At 35.9% G+C, this 17,386-nt stretch overlaps 1 long non-coding RNA gene across 1 annotated transcript; it reads right to left on the reverse strand.

Annotated features, from left to right (window-relative positions):
• Window positions 1–15,138: 15,138 nt before the first annotated feature.
• LOC141671185 (uncharacterized) lies at window positions 15,139–16,219 on the reverse strand. Its single transcript, XR_012554995.1, has 3 exons — window positions 16,108–16,219; window positions 15,930–15,999; window positions 15,139–15,183 (listed from the first exon to the last, which is right to left on the reverse strand). It is a non-coding gene; the product is annotated as an uncharacterized LOC141671185 (long non-coding RNA).
• Window positions 16,220–17,386: the final 1,167 nt, after the last annotated feature.

Consider the following 17,386-nt stretch of genomic DNA (forward strand, 5'->3'; position numbering starts at 1 on the left):
ATCTCAGTGTGGATGAATTGAAAAAGGAGATAGCTGACTTAAAGACATATAACTCTGAGAAGCTGGATTCAATAATGCCATATGGTACCTTGTATGATCTATTACTAAGATTAAGGAGAGAATCAGATTCTGACAAGAAGATAGCCAAGCTGGAGAACAGAGTTCAGGTTATTGATAATTCAGTGGCTCTACTTCTTCAAAATCAACAGACTCAGACAAATCTTCTTATGCAACTGGCTAAAGCACAAGGCCTAACTCCTTCACTTGATGATAACAAAAAGGGGGAGAGAGAATCAAGTAAGGGGGAGAAAGGTCCAACTGAGGGGGAGAAACTTCTAGTTCAAATCAGCAAAGTAATTGTACCTTCAATTACTATCTCCAAGCCACCAGTTGCAGATGGTATAGATCTTATAAATGCAGCAGCAGCAAATTTGAAAGATGCTGATAAAGGATAGTTGACTCTGATCAACTGGAAAAAGATTGATGAGGAAATACAGAAAAAGTTTCAATTAGTCAAAGAACCAGATCAGTCAGCCATCCATCACTCTCATGTCAAGATAATCAATGTGAATGAGATGAGCATGAACTATCTGGAGAAAGGACAACCTTCCTGCATCAAGACTACAAAGGCTGAGATAATTCTTAAACCAAGGGCAAACTATCCAAAGTTATCTTTGAAGAACCCTATGGATTCTGTGTATGAGACACCCAAGCCTGATGAAAAGAAGCTTCTGTCAAGATCTATTCTCCTCTACAAAGATCCAGCTGATTCAGCCTCAAGAAAGAGAATTGCAAAGATATTCAGAAATGGGAAGGAAATTTGTGTGGTAGCTGGACATCCACAATTTGCTCATGCAAAGGAAGAAGAAAAAACCAGATTGAAGCAGGAAAAGAGGCAAGTTGCTCTAGATGCAAAGAAGTCTAAACAAAAGAAAGAACAGTTTGCTATCTTGGCCAAGCTACAGGCTGTGAATTCTTCTCAACAAATTCCCTCTCAACCATCTCAAGCTACTGAATCAGAGAAGAAGATTAAAGAACAGAAGAAATTCCCAAGAAAGAAAGAACTGGCAAAAAGAACAAAAAGAAAGTTGGATGTTGTTGACAAGGAATTGGAAGATCAATTTCCAAAGGAATCCACTCAAGCTGAAACTCAAGCATCAAAGCCCTCTGTGGTATTTGAAGACATAAGGGTGGTGGACCCCTACAGGAACATACATGGAGAGCCTATTGTGCCAAAGGATGAGCCAATAGAGTGGGATAAATTACCAATTCCTAACTTCAACTTGCCAATTCTTACTAAGCCAAGAAGGACAAAATCAAGGGCATTCAAGAAAGTGAAGCTGTCACCTCTCAAATCCAAGTCAGTAGTCAAAGCTCAACCCAAGGTCAACAGGGGAGACTACTTGTACTTGTGTGACATCAAAGAATTCTCAGATCTAAACCTTTATCTAGAGGAGCTGGATGAGGTAAGGGCAACTGATGCATATAGAAACCTACCTGAAAGGTTGGTATTCAAGTACAAAGGGGGAAGGGAGATTCAGTGGCCTCTTCACAGGATACTTCAAGAAAGCCAAGCTGTGTTGATCAAAGTCTATTCATCCTTCAAGAAAAACTTTGGGTTCAATGTAACTGCAAGAAGATTAGTATTGAAGAAGATTGAAGAGCTAAGGAGTGTTAGAGCCAAAGATGCACTACCCAAAACTCTTATCATCCCATACACAGGGAGAAGAGTGCATCTAAGGCCCTATTGGCTGATGGAATTCATGGATGACAAGGGTGTGAGAAGATTCTTTAGATTAGAAGACCAATTGAGTATCTCTAGCAATGAGACTCTCTTGGAAATGCAAGAAATGTTAGATCTCTCAGAATCTGATGAATTAGAATTCCACAGACAGCTCCAGAATCAAATTGAAGAAAACAACAGAAAGCTTGGAAGAAGATCCAGACCTTCAAGAATCTAGAAAAATCTGCTCAGACTAGAGGAGCATCTTGAACTGACTGTGAGCCAAACCTTGTACATTTTTATTTAAATTGAAGCACTTTCAGTTCTATCTACTTATCTTTAAAAATATATGTTTAGGATGTTTTTTTATCATCAAGTATCTCTTAATTTATGGCTACAATTCCAGTAGACATAAATTGGGGGAGATTGTTGTGAATATGTTGAGTACTTGATGATTACCTAAACAAAACATCTAAGTAGATTTTACTTAGTGAAATAATGTAGCACTCGACGGATAAGAATTATAGTCCCGACGGATAACTCATTATAGTCCCGACGGATGATTAACTTATTATCCATCGAGTGAGTAGCTTATGTAATAATAAGTTTGTAGCACAGTGTTATATGCACCTTTGTATAGAATCTGTAGTAGCATATAAGTCATGTTGACTTTAACTAGATATGCAGAATAGGTTGATTAACTGTACATAAGCAATGTCTTATAATTCTGTATAAGTGAAATGAAGTCAAGTGCCAAAATAGCTACCAACGGATGATTAACAAAGCTTCGACGGATGATCAAATGACTATCAACGGATGTTTAACATAGCAGTCGACGGATGATCAGTTAAGTCATCGACGGATAATCAATTAAGTCATCGACGGATGATCTGAAAGTCGACGGATGATCAGTTAAGTCATCGACGGATAATCAATTAAGTCATCGACGGATGATCTGAAAGTCGACGGATGATCATATCAAGATTCAAACATCAGTTGAACAGTGAAAGCTGACGCACAACCATTGAGTTGGATACAAGTACACTGTGGAAGCCCATTAACTGGGTAATAGAGGACGAAAAGCAGCAAAGATCAAGACTGTTAGATTTTATATTTGTTCAGTTTTTTTGACTTTGTAATCTTGGTAATATATAAACCAAGAGAGTAGCAAATAGAAAAATAACTGAGATAGCTAAGAAACAACAACGGAGAAATCTTTGTAAGCACTATCTTTAGCATTTCCTGTATTCTCAGCAGTTCTATTTTGTAAGCAGCTGTGAGCAATTCTGCACACAGAGTGTTAGTGTAGGTGCCCTAGAGGCAATACATTATTCTTTTATCTTTATGTCAGTTGATCATTCAATAAATGTATTTATTATGACCTTAATTACTGCGATATTTTGTTAGCAAAATAAATGTCCTTAGAATCAAGATACAAATTGTATAGTTTAAGTACATGACTTGAACTTGAGATTATATAATATATCATATTCTTAAAGGTCCCTAGTCGAGTATTATTATATAGGACAATAATAATATATAGATAGACTAGTATGTTGTTTGACAAGATAACCACATCTCATTGGTTATAAGTATGGGGATACTAAAGTCAATACATAGGTACATGTGAGAGTACATGGTACTGGACAGACCCACAGTGAGATTCTTCATGTTTAATAAAGTCATAAGAAAGACTCACAGTGATAATGGTGTAACGATCCTTTGACTTGAAATCATTATATTTCTATACGAGGATTAATATACTTTGACTACATTAAAAGTTACTTTTGATCGGGTGATGATAAAAGTGGACATCGGGTATATCATGAGTCGTATGAGAAATATGAATGATAGATAAAGGATTTAACCCTCCTATAATTAGGAGAGATATTATTGGCCATGCTTTTATAATCTCACTCAATCAAGAGGCCTCTTGATTGAGTGAGATTATAAAAGCATGGCCATGCTCAAATAATGATTTGTCTCGATAATCTACTCATGGATCAAGTAAACCCGGATTAAATTTTGAAGAGGATGACTAAATACATGCCTCGAGTTTAATCTATAATATGTATGGTTAAAGGGATTATATTACATGAAAAACATTAATCACGAAAGGTTTTATCTAATCACGATTTAATTATTGTTTAATTGGGTAACAATGATGTATTACTAGAACCCGCTCATTGTTTATAATTTTATTAGAGAATAAAATTATTGCCAATTAAATAATAGCCTATAGGGTCGCACAAATAGAGCACTTAATGGAATAATTAATTTAAATTATGGATTTAAATTAATTGATGATTATTTGAATTTTATTATAATTAAGTAAGACTTAATTGAGATAATATAAATTCGAATTAAAAGGAATGTTTTTGCCCATAATAATTAAGTATGACTTAGTTATTAATTAAATAATAGAAATTCATTTTTATTATTTAATCCAATACCTACTAGGGTTGGGCTTTGCTATTATGGGCCTTTTTAATCAGTCATTATAAATAGATAATGAGAGGTTAAAGAGGCTTGTACGTTTTTTAAGAAAACCCTAGCAGCAAAGAGAGGCAGAGGCAATTCAGATCGTCAAGAAGGAGGCTAGTACATCCATTCCGTAGTCAAGTTCGTGAGACGTTCTTGAAGGTGCTCGTGTGGATACCATAGAGGTGTTTCTCCGAGAGGTAGACACAAAGCGTGATAGCTAGGATCTCCGTTGAGTTCGTGAAAGTTAATCTCTTGAAAGGTATGATTCGTTATCTTCATAATCTGCCCATAATTATACATGGATCCTGTTTTTGGGTTTCGAAATTTTTGTTTTATTTACGTTTATCCGCTGCGTTTTATGCCTTCGGAACCCAACAATGGCATCAGAGCTACGTGTATAAGGGGCTGATTTGGTTACGTGTTTACTGTATTTTTACAAGTATGCATGTGTGATGAGTCTGCCATGATAACAGTTATGTTATATGAATGATATGATGAATCTGTTAATGATCTATATGATGATACTAGTATGTTTAAGATCTGCTATAACTCATATGTATGCGATCTCTTAAAATATGTATACTGATACACGTTTTTGCTAATTGGGATATGGATCGTGTGTATACTGATACATGCTTCTGGAATAGTATTCTGATACATGTTTTTCTAGTATTCTGATACTTGATTTTGCAAAAATTTCCGCCATCGGGGGGCTCGCTGCCCCCCCGAACCCCCCCAGCGACCTCACCGCGGAGGTCGATCCGCGTGCTTAGGGTTTCGTTTTTAATTTGTGCTTATGACATATGCTTTACTTATTTATTATTCTTGATTGGATCATGATAAGTGATAAATAGTATGTCATCTTTATATGATCTATCATGTTCTTTAATGGTTACTTGAGTATGGTGCATAGTTATGGCCTTAAGACCTTAGTTGTAATGGTTTATTCTTTTGGTTTGTAATAAATACGACTTGCATGTCGTTTTCTATTTGTAGTTGTTTTATCTCGAATGTAACTCGAGTTCTTTTGTAAGTTCATTAGTATAATTCTTAATGTAACATCCAAGAAGGACAAGGGAAAGAGGAGGCATCCTATGGAGGCCAAGGAGACAATGGAAGCAATAGAGAAGACATATGTAATAGTTATTTTTACACCATAAATTGACCTTGATCTTTTCATTAGCCTGAAAAGATCACATAGGATTGGGCCATAACTATTGCACGTTTACTTTACGTACTTTTCATATGATGTATAAATAGTATGTGTAGAGTAGAAAATGCATGTTTTAATTAGATTAATGATGCATGTATGTATTAGATACATCACCCATGTCATGCCTTTAAACAAGATAAAATCTGTAACGACTCGAGATTTAAAATTAACAAACGATCATGAGATTCTCGTGTTTATGAAACACAGAATAAAATACGAATTTTCTTTATTTCTGACATGGGGCGATTTTGTCAACAACGGGTTCATAGAACTTGTAAGGCTGTGGGTTTTAAGCGAGACCGATGTGACTCCTCCACTACCTGGAAATCAAACCATTGACGAGTATTGATTTGAAGTATTTTATTCAAGGAAAAATTGGGAATCTCTTTATGATGGGATCATGATCGTTCTAAATTAAAAATCCCTAAGTAAAAATATTAAGTTTTAATCAGATGCTTTCCAATGAATGAACACTCATTAAATCCTAGATCGATAAGGGGAAGGGTTGTCAGTGGCAGGGGACTCCTATCTATCATGGTGAAATGCGATGAATATAAACGGTTATATTCGGACGTTGTATCATTGGGTCTAACTTAACTGAGTCATCATAATAAGGTGAATATAAACGGTTATATTCAACTATTATGAACTTAGAAGCATAGAGTTTGGTTAAAAATCTATTAGATAGATAAGATCAATTATTGTTCACCAAATTAATCAAGAATTATATATGATATAATTGACAACTGTTGTCTACCTAAATAATCATGTTTTAAGGATACCAGTGGTTGACTTAGAACATGACGAAATATGGATCTTGGCTCACTAGAAAGATTTATGGGATATACTTTCCGAATTAATAGTTAGGGCTATTAATTTGATAAAAAAAATAGTGGGAGATATATTACGAATATATCATAATCATATGAACATAAAATTTTAACTCAGACAATCTAATGTTTATTTTGTGCTTTTATTATTGTAGATACTGAGTAATGGCAAACAACACAAACACACTATTCGTACGTTCAGTCCTTGAGAAGGACAAGCTGACAGGAGGAAACAACTTCCTAGACTGGCAGAGGAATTTGAGGATTGTCCTCAGGCAGGAGCGCAAGCTTCATGTCATTGATATTCCTCCTCCAGGCCCCCTTCCTGAGGGTGCTACTGCTGATGAACGAGCAGCACACACAAGGGATGCGAATGATTCAAATGATGTTGCATATCTTATGTTGGCAACTATGAGTGCTGAGCTTCAAAGATAGCATGTGCATATGGATGCATATACTATCAATGAGCACTTGCAAAGCATGTTTGCAAGCCAAACTCGTCAAGAAAGGTTCAACACGAGTAAGTCACTTTTTAATTACAAACAAGGGGCGAGTGAACCAGTTGGCCCACATGTTCTGAAGATGATTGGTTACATTGAGTACCTTGAAACTTTGGGTTTCCCGATTGGTCCGGAAACTGGTATTGACCTAATCATGAATTCTTTGAACAACAAATTTACTCAGTTTGTTGTGAACTACAATATGAATGAATTTGACAAAACACCTACTGAATTGTTGCATATGTTGAGAACATATGAGACCAACATGAAGACAGCTGAACCTGCTCCCATACTGATGGTGGGAAATAAAGTTAAGGCCAAAGGGAAGGGCAAATGGAAGGGTAAGAAGAAGATTAGATCTGATTCTACACCCAAGCCAAAGTCAGGTCCCAAACAGGCTTTAAAGCCTAAAGGTGGTGTGGCCAAGGGTGAATGTCACTACTGTAAGAAAGATGGTCACTGGAAGAGAAACTGTCCAATTTACTTGGAGGATCTGAAGAAAAAGAAAGCAGTTCAGATTTTTGGATCAGGTATTTATGTTATAGAAGTCAATTTGTCTATTTCTACATCTTGGGTATTTGATACTGGATGTGCTTCTCACATTTGTATAAATGTGCAGGGCCTGCAGAGAAGTAGAACTTTGGCTAAGGGAGAAGTGGACCTAAGAGTAGGCAATGGAGCAAAAGTTGCTGCTTTAGCTGTAGGGACTTATTATTTATCTATGCCCTCTGGGCTTGTTTTAGAACTGGAAGACTGTTTTTACATGCCTGCGATTCACAGAAACATTATTTCTGTTTCTTGTTTGGACAAGAAAGGTTTTTCGTTTACAATAAAGAACAACAATTGCTCTTTTGCTTTGAATGATTTAACCTATGGTGTTGCGCGTTTATTTAATGGTTTATATGTTCTTGATTTAGATAACCCTGTCTGTAATATAGAAAACAAATGACTTAAAATAAATGACTCAAATCAAACATACCTCTGGCATTGTCGTCTAGGCCACATAAATGAGAAACGCATATCCAAATTACATAAGGATGGATACTTGGATAAGTTTGATTTTGAATCATACCAAGAATGCGAATCTTGTTTGCTTGGTAAGATGACTAAAGCCCCTTTCACTGGTAAGGGTCAAAGGGCCACTAAATGTCTGGAGCTAATACATAGTGATGTATGTGGCCCAATGCGTGTAATGGCTAGAGGAGGCTACTACTACTTCATAACATTTACTGATGATTTCAGTAGATATGGATATGTATATCTTATGAAGAACAAATCCGATTCTTTTGAAAAATTTAAAGAATACAAGGTTGAAGTAGAGAAGCAAATTGGCGGAGATGCAAGTATTAAGATCTTACGATCCGATCGTGGGGGTGAATACTTAAGCACCGAATTTAGAAAGTATTTGAAAGAGTGTGGTATTGTATCACAACTCACTCCGCCAGGAACACCTCAATGGAATGGAGTTTCAGAGAGGAGAAATCGCACCTTGTTGGACATGGTGCGATCGATGATGAGTCATGCAGATCTTCCAATTAGTTTCTGGGGTTACGCTCTAGAAACAGCGGCTTTCACACTTAACCGTGTTCCTACTAAGAAGGTTCAAAAGACTCCATATGAGATATGGAAAGAGAAACGGTCAGGCATGAACTTTATGAAAGTTTGGGGATGTAAGGCGTTTGTGAAACGTCAAGAATCTGACAAGCTTGGACCTAAATCCGAAGAGTGCATTTTTGTAGGATACCCTAATGAAACAAAGGCGTATTATTTTTATAGTTCTTCTGAGCAGAAAGTGTTTATTGCTCGAGATGCTGTCTTCATGGAAAGAGATTTTATTTCCAAAAGAAACAGTGGGAGAACTATAGATCTCGATGAAGATCGAGAACCGCAAAATAGCATTGAACCTGAAGTGGAACAAGAGCAGAATAATGATAATGCTCAACAAACACAGGTTGTTCGTAGATCTGGTAGATTTCGCCATGAGCCAGAGAGATATGGATTTCTCATGACTCAGTGTGGTGATTTGATGCTCATAGATGAAGATGAGCCTCTCACATACCAAGATGTTATGAACAGTCCAGACTCTAAGAGATGGCTTGAAGCCATGAAATCCGAGATAGATTCCATGTACGAAAACCAAGTATGGACTTTGGTTGATCCACCTGAAGGGGTAAAACCCATAGGGTGCAAATGGGTTTTTAAGAAGAAAAAGGGCATGGATGGAAATGTTCAGACCTAAAAAGCTAGGCTGGTTGCAAAACGTTTCAAACAAATTCATGGTATTGACTATGATGAAACTTTCTCACCAGTGGCTATGGTCAAGTCTATAAGGATTTTACTTGCCATTGCAGCATTCCATGATTATGAAATCTGGAAAATGGATGTCAAAACAGCCTTCCTTAATGGAAGCCTTGAAGATGATGTGTACATGACACAACCTGAGGGTTTTGTCGATCCAAGGAATGCTGGCAAGGTATGTAAATTACGTCGATCCATTTATGGATTGAAGCAATCCTCTAGGAGATGGAATATTCGTTTTGATGAAATAGTCACAGAGTATGGTTTTGTTCAAAACGAAGATGAACCGTGTATTTATAAGAAGGTTAGTGGGAGCTATGTGGCATTCATAGTACTATATGTTGATGATATACTACTAATGGGGAATGACATACCTTCTCTAAAGGCTGTTAAGACTTGGTTAGGGAGCAATTTCTCCATTAAAGACTTAGAAGAGGCATCCTACATTCTAGAAATGAGGATCTATAGAGAAAGATCTAGAAGGATGATCGGTCTAAGTCAGAGCACATACATTGATAAGGTTTTGCATCGTTTTGGAATGCAAAATGCAAAAAGGGGATATGTCCCCGTGTCTCAAGGGATAACGATCTCTAAGGACCAGTGTCCGAAATCATTGGATGAGAATGACCACATGAATAAAGTTCCATATGCTTCAGCAATTGGATCTATCATGTATGCAATGGTATGTACTCGCCCAGATGTCTCGTATGTTTTGAGCATGACGAGCAGATACCAGTCTAATCCGGGTGAAGGTCACTGGACGACAGTTAAGAATATTCTTAAGTACCTGAAAAGAACTAAAGATTCATTCTTGGTGTATGGAGGAGAAGAGAAACTCGTTGTAAAAGGTTACACCGATGCAAGTTTCCAAATAGACAGAGATGATACTGTATCACAGTCTGGTTTTGTGTTTTGTCTAAACGGAGGTACTATAAGCTGGAAGAGTTCAAAGCAAGAAACAGTAGCTGATTCTACAATGGAGGCGCAGCTTGTGAAGCAGCTAAGGAGGCCGTTTGGATTCGAAAGTTCATTTCTGATTTGGGAGTGGTTCCATCGATCGCAAATCCCATTGATCTATACTGCGATAATAATAGAGCCATTGCACAGGCTAAAGAACCTAGATCACACTCCCGGGCTAACCATATACTCAGGAGATTTCACCTTATTCGAGAGATTAATGAAAGGGGTGATATACACATATGTAAAGTGCACACAAATGATAACATTACAGACCCACTGACCAAAGGCTTGTCGCAGCAGAAGCACGATGGTCACACTAGTTCCATGGGTATTAGATATATGGGTGATTGGCTCTAGTGCAAGTGGGAGATTGTTAGTGTAGGTGCCCTAGAGGCAATACATTATTCTTTTATCTTTATGTCAGTTGATCATTCAATAAATGTATTTATTATGACCTTAATTACTGCGATATTTTGTTAGCATAATAAATGTCCTTAGAATCATGATACAAATTGTATAGTTTAAGTACATGACTTGAACTTGAGATTATATAATATATCATATTCTTAAAGGTCCCTAGTCGAGTATTATTATATAGGACAATAATAATACATAGATAGACTAGTATGTTGTTTGACAAGATAACCACATCTCATTGGTTATAAGTATGGGGATACTAAAGTCAATACATAGGTACATGTGAGAGTACATGGTACTGGACAGACCCACAGTGAGATTCTTCATGTTTAATAAAGTCATAAGAAAGACTCACAGTGATAATGGTGTAATGATCCTTTGACTTGAAATCATTATATTTCTATACGAGGATTAATATACTTTGACTACATTAAAAGTTACTTTTGATCGGGTGATGATAAAAGTGGACATCGGGTATATCATGAGTCGTATGAGAAATATGAATGATAGATAAAGGATTTAACCCTCCTATAATTAGGAGAGATATTATTGACCTCTTGATTGAGTGAGATTATAAAAGCATGGCCATGCTCAAATAATGATTTGTCTCGATAATTTACTCATGGATCAAGTAAACCCGGATTAAATGTTGAAGAGGATGACTAAATACATGCCTCGAGTTTAATCTATAATATGTTTGGTTAAAGGGATTATATTACACGAAAAACATTAATCACGAAAGGTTTTATCTAATCATGATTTAATTATTGTTTAATGGGTAACAATGATGTATTACTAGATACTGCTCATTGTTTATAATTTTATTAGAGAATAAAATTATTGCCAATTAAATAATAGCCTATAGGGTCGCACAAATAGAGCACTTAATGGAATAGTTAATTTAAATTATGGATTTAAATTAATTGATGATTATTTGAATTTTATTATAATTAAGTAAGACTTAATTGAGATAATATAAATTCGAATTAAAAGGAATGTTTTTGCCCATAATAATTAAGTATGACTTAGTTATTAATTAAATAATAGAAATTCATTTTTATTATTTAATCCAATACCTACTAGGGTTGGGCTTTGCTATTATGGGCCTTTTTAATCTGTCATTATAAATAGATAATGAGAGGTTAAAGAGGCTTGTACGTTTTTTTTAAGAAAACCCTAGCAGCAAAGAGAGGCAGAGGCAATTCAGATCGTCAAGAAGGAGGCTAGTACATCCATTCCGTAGTCAAGTTCGTGAGACGTTCTTGAAGGTGCTCGTGTGGATACCATAGAGGTGTTTCTCCGAGAGGTAGACACAAAGCGTGATAGCTAGGATCTCCGTTGAGTTTGTGAAAGTTAATCTCTTGAAAGGTATGATTCGTTATCTCCATAATCTGCCCATAATTATACATGGATCCTGTTTTTGGGTTTCGAAATTTTTGTTTTATTTATGTTTATCCGCTGCGTTTTATGCCTTCGGAACCCAACACAGAGTCCTCTCGATATATTATATATATCTCTGGTGGAATTGTTTAAATCCACCAGAAAGTTTTTAAAGACTCTTGTTTTTAATTACTTGTGTTTTGATTCATTCAATTTATATTCCGTATTGTGCTAATCAAAACAGATATATCAATAATCGAGTTGAACATTTTTATTTCAAGAAAAAGGTTCAAGAATTCCATTAAACCCCCATTCTGTAATTCTTGCTATATTGTTAAGGGACTAACAGTACTTAACTGAAATCAGCACTTATACTGAAGTCAGAACTTAAGTCATCAGTACTTAAGGTTCAGGAGATATTTATCAGAAGATAATATCAGGACTTAAAGGAAACATTCAGATAAGGAAGGCGGCTGATTGATTGAAGAGAAGATCAAGACAAACGTAAGAAGAGATATGCATGAAGAAGGAATTTTATGAAGAATAGAATACTTGGAAGAAAAGATATCTGATTGATATATCTTAGGAAGCAGAATTATATTCCATATCAATTAGCGATTATCTTGTAACTGTGTAGTATATAAACACAGACATAGGGTTTACACTATAAGTGTTATCATTATCGAGAATATTATTCATTGTAACCCTAGCAGCTCTCGTGATATTTGTTCATCACTGAGAGAGGACAGTTCCATATTGTAACAGAGTTTATTGCTTTGAATAAAGTCTGTTTTCTGTTACTTTTGTTATTAGAATTCGATTTGATTGTGCTATACACTGTATTCAACCCCCTTCTATAGTGTGTGTGACCTAACACCTTCTCAACAATAATCCCTTTTGGGATAACATCCTTGATTGCTACGTCCTTAATATAAACATCATCTGGTCCCTCATTAGGGTGCTCCATTGGATCCATAATCTGATCCCTAATATATAGTACAACATCATCGTATTATTACTCTTGAACTTTAGGGTTCGGAGTCCCACTACCACATACGGTAACGAACTACGCTTCTATCACGATATTTGTAAGGGTTCCCGTAAGGGTTTTAACTGTCAATACTACGCTAGGTAGTCCGACTATGAACTTGGCAATAGTTCTTATTATCTTAGTAAACTTATTATTTTAACGTCACATCATCTCTGAGGTTTATAACGCTTAGCTCTGATACCATTTTTGTAACACCCCCAAATCCGGGGTCGGAGATCCGGGTTGTCTTGAGTTCCATTTCCCTTAATAACACTTAATCTTAATAAACAACCAACTACTGCGTACTGTGACCCCACAATAGACACACATACCACAAGTTATAGTCTCAGAGATGAATACCAAAAATAACACAATTCATTTTATTCCACAATTATAAGTCATTACACCTCAAAAGGGTTTCTGAATAAATTTACATATTCTTTGCCATTATTACAATTCATAAATATACATAAGTCTAGTACATCAACAGTTGAAACCTTAGCCTATTGGTAGATCCTACCTCAGCTACAGAGGCATCAATGCCTACAGGAAACTGCAGAACGTTTCCTATCCGCTTGCGAATTGGGAGCTTGGTCATGTTCATCTTGTCTATCTGTTGTTGTGTGATGAAAGAAGAAAGCAAGGGTGAGCAACAAGCCCACCGAAATAATATGTATAATAATTAACAAGATATGAGCATTCTCATAGTACTCATGAAACTCTTGGTCAAGAAGAAATGAACCAAGTTTGATATCTTAATGCGACCAAGTCACAAAATATTCAGTATATATGTATATATACTTTTCAAAATCTTGGAAGTCATCTTCCATGCATAATATACACAGAGTTCCAGTTTATAACTGTATAAAAGTATCGTTGCAAGGTGATCTCATATATCTAACCTTGTCTCAACGTTTTTCTGAAAATCTTTGTCATGCATAAGATAATCATTAACCAGATATAAGTTGAAAAGATGAAGTTACAAGATACTCCAATATACTTATATTTTTTCCGAATACTACTTGAACTACCACCGTTCAATGTATAATCAGTTTCAAAAGTTCATCACATAGATGAGACTACAAGATAAGACTTGAATAGATTCAATCTTTAAAATATCATTATAAAGAATGAAGTTACGAGATACTTCATTAAGTCCCGATATATATATATATATATATATATATACACCTATATATATATACATTTCATACACCCTTTTCTATGGAAGTATAAGCAGAGTTGTCATTCCCAAGAATTTTGAAAAGAAGAAACTTTGGCATAAACCTGATATCTTGCTGATCAGGCAAAGATACCAATTAAGTCACCTTTTCTACTAGTATATGGATGAATCCCCCACTGGTCATCACTCTGGCTGCATTAGGACCTTATGTTGGATTGCCACTCAGTCACTTACGCATTGATGGACTCCTACTGAGCCACTTACACTTTCATGGTCCCCTACTGAGCCCATGTTGCCTATGCCAACGTATTTCGATTGGGCTTACTTCCCGAATGCTGGGCAAGTAATCAAACTCTTTTATCAAGTTAGCAACTTCGTTGCTCCAAAAATACACCATGGAGCCGGATCCCTTAGGTTTTGAGCGAGCATTTAAATCCCCTTCGAAAGGAAGATCTTAAATCTGAAAATGAGTTTTGGGATCTGCTCTAACTTTTAAATTCAATTTGAAGACTCGAAAACATTTTAAAGAATATTTAGAGTAATGATGATTTAATAAAATAAATCATTCCCGATATGCTAGAAAATATCTGAATATTATTATTTAAATAAAATTCCCATAAGGATAATATTTATCAAAATAATTGAAGTAGAAGTTTTAAAACTCATACTTGAAATGAATAATAAATAACCAAAGATATACTTATACGAAAGTACAATCTTTATTTGAATAATCGAATATAAGTCTGATTATTATTCAAAACTATCGAATATACCTTATCCGATTAATTGTTATAGAAAACTATATATGTATATATATATATATAAATATATATATTATACTCGCGAACATTGACTCCCGGTTTAGAAAAAGGTTCACCTTCAGGTCTCCTATACTAAGGGTATACGCAACTACTGCTTATCTCTAGCATAGCTATTATGCAGCTTATAATCATTTGAATCAAAAATGAGATATCAAGATTACGAAACAGGTATGCATATATATCATATCAACATGCTCCAATATATCACAAGATTTTCTAATAACAATCATGCACTTATCACAAGATAATGCATATACACATATACATCACAACAACAGTATAACGGGTAGAAAACTTGCCTGAGCGACTGGGGGTGGTAAAAGGTGTGGGGCGAGTCTGGTAACCTATAAACAACATATAAGCTGGAATTAAACCACGGTCGCTTAAAAAACTAGACTTTAACCAATTGGACCCTAACGTCCGCTTTTGCGCTTAACGAATAACATAAGTCGCTCGAGTACCCTCGGCTCCACCATTTTTAATAAATTTACCGTTACGAATTTTAAGGCGACTCTTTCGCTAATACTCTACCGACTGACCTATAAACCTTACATAATTGTTTCATACTCCAATTAGTCATTTAAGGACCTTAACCAAGGTTTCAAAGTAAGGCTAGGGGTAATGGTTCGTTCGCGAAATGTCGTTACTTAAAACGGTCGTTTCTCCTAAACCGTACATCGGATTCAAGCGAACCACATACCAAAACGAAGCATACGACACGATCTAGCTAAGCATGGCAAGGTTACAGATTGGTCAGTTAGATTTCTGTCCCGAACACTAAAATAAGCAGTTGAATGAAAACGGGTATTACGACGGCTATGTTTACGCGATTACCAAATTTTATTACAAGACCACAACCATACCAAACCAACCCAACAATCAACATACTACATTATAACATTCCAAATAGCCCCTCAACTTCATCATACACCAAAACAAGTTCCTCACAATCATCCATTTACATAATAACTCATAACTTCCATTTAAAGTTCATAACTACTCTAAAATCATACAAACATCCAAGAACTCTTAAAGAACAAGTTTAAAACTCATGGTATGGCTTAAACACAAAGAGGGGAAGAGGTTATACCTTCCTTGGAGAGTGGGTAATTCTTAACAAACCTTAGATGATCCTTAACTAGCCTTATAATGATTAAATCCTCAAAACAAAATCAAGAACACAAAGTTAATTCTTGAAACACTATTCCCCTGAATTGTAAAACGTTAAAAACGGGTATGGAAATAAAGAAGATGAGGATATTGGTTACCCTAATTGTGTAGATCTTATCAAGGGATTAAATTTGATAGGTAGAACGCGCAAAACGGCCAAGGGAAACTCAAGATACAAGCATTTTATCTTCCTCCATTTTTATTTCTTTCTCCTCTCGGGTTTCTTGAAAAAAGATGGGGGAGAGCTTGCTAAAAAGGGGGAAGAGAGTATTTTGACTTGTCTTGGTTGATTGTGTGGTGAGAAATGAAGTGTGGTTGATATTTGTGTGGTTAATGGATTGATTAAGTGAGTGGATGATAATTAAGCTTGGTGTCACAATGTTGGCCTCATTTCTTTGCCACTTGTCCATGTTTGGTGGTGGAAGAATCCTTGGCTTACTCCTTGCCTATGTGTTTGATTTATAGCCTTGATCTTTGCACTAATCTCTCTTGCATTTCTTAATCGCTTAATGGTTATACGATTCGCTTATCGTTCGTTCTCGTTGGTCGTTCGAGGAAATGTATCCGTGATTTTATTACTTGGGTTCCCCTAACCTTTATCAATATTTTTTATTCCTTTTATGATCCTCTCTTATAATCCTTAAATTTAAATCCTTTTGATCATGTTACCATATACTCAATTCTTTCGGTATCTGGTGGATTTTCGGGAAAAATCAAAGTTTTCGAATCCGAATTCTGACGACCTTTAAATACACTCATTTACTTTATGGAATACTAATATGATCCTAGAATTTCCATAACAGTACTCCTATATAGCGTGGTCTGATAATTTTCCTAATCAACATCATCAGCAAAAGTTACTATTCATTAGTGTTTCAAAAATTTCAAAAATTGGGGATATTACGGTGTTTCACGAGGAAGAGGTCTGTTACCTGATACAAAACACTGCTTTGGATGAACCTCCAGGTAATTCTACACCTTCTGGTTACCAAGATGTTTTTGCTGCTCCTTCTGGTTTGCCTCCTGCTCGAAAACAGGATCATCATATACCTTTAAAACCAACAGCACCACGGTCAATTCTCACCCCTATCGTTGCCCAATTGCACATAGGGAAGAGATTAAAAAGATCACAAAAGAAATGCTTACCTCTGGGGTCATTCGGGATAGCTCTTCTCCGTTTTCCTCCCCAGTTTTGCTTGTAAAAAAAGGACAACACTTGGCGTTTGGTTGTTGCATATAGAGCATTGAATAACCTCACTATCAAAAACAAGTATGTGATTCCGGTTATAGAGGAATTACTTTCAGCACTCATAGGCAGTCAAATTTTTACTAAACCGGACCTCCGTAGTGGTTATCATCAAATACAGATTAATCCTA

This window comes from Apium graveolens, chromosome 7 (assembly GCF_009905375.1).
Source record: "Apium graveolens cultivar Ventura chromosome 7, ASM990537v1, whole genome shotgun sequence".
Taxonomy (NCBI): domain Eukaryota; kingdom Viridiplantae; phylum Streptophyta; class Magnoliopsida; order Apiales; family Apiaceae; genus Apium; species Apium graveolens.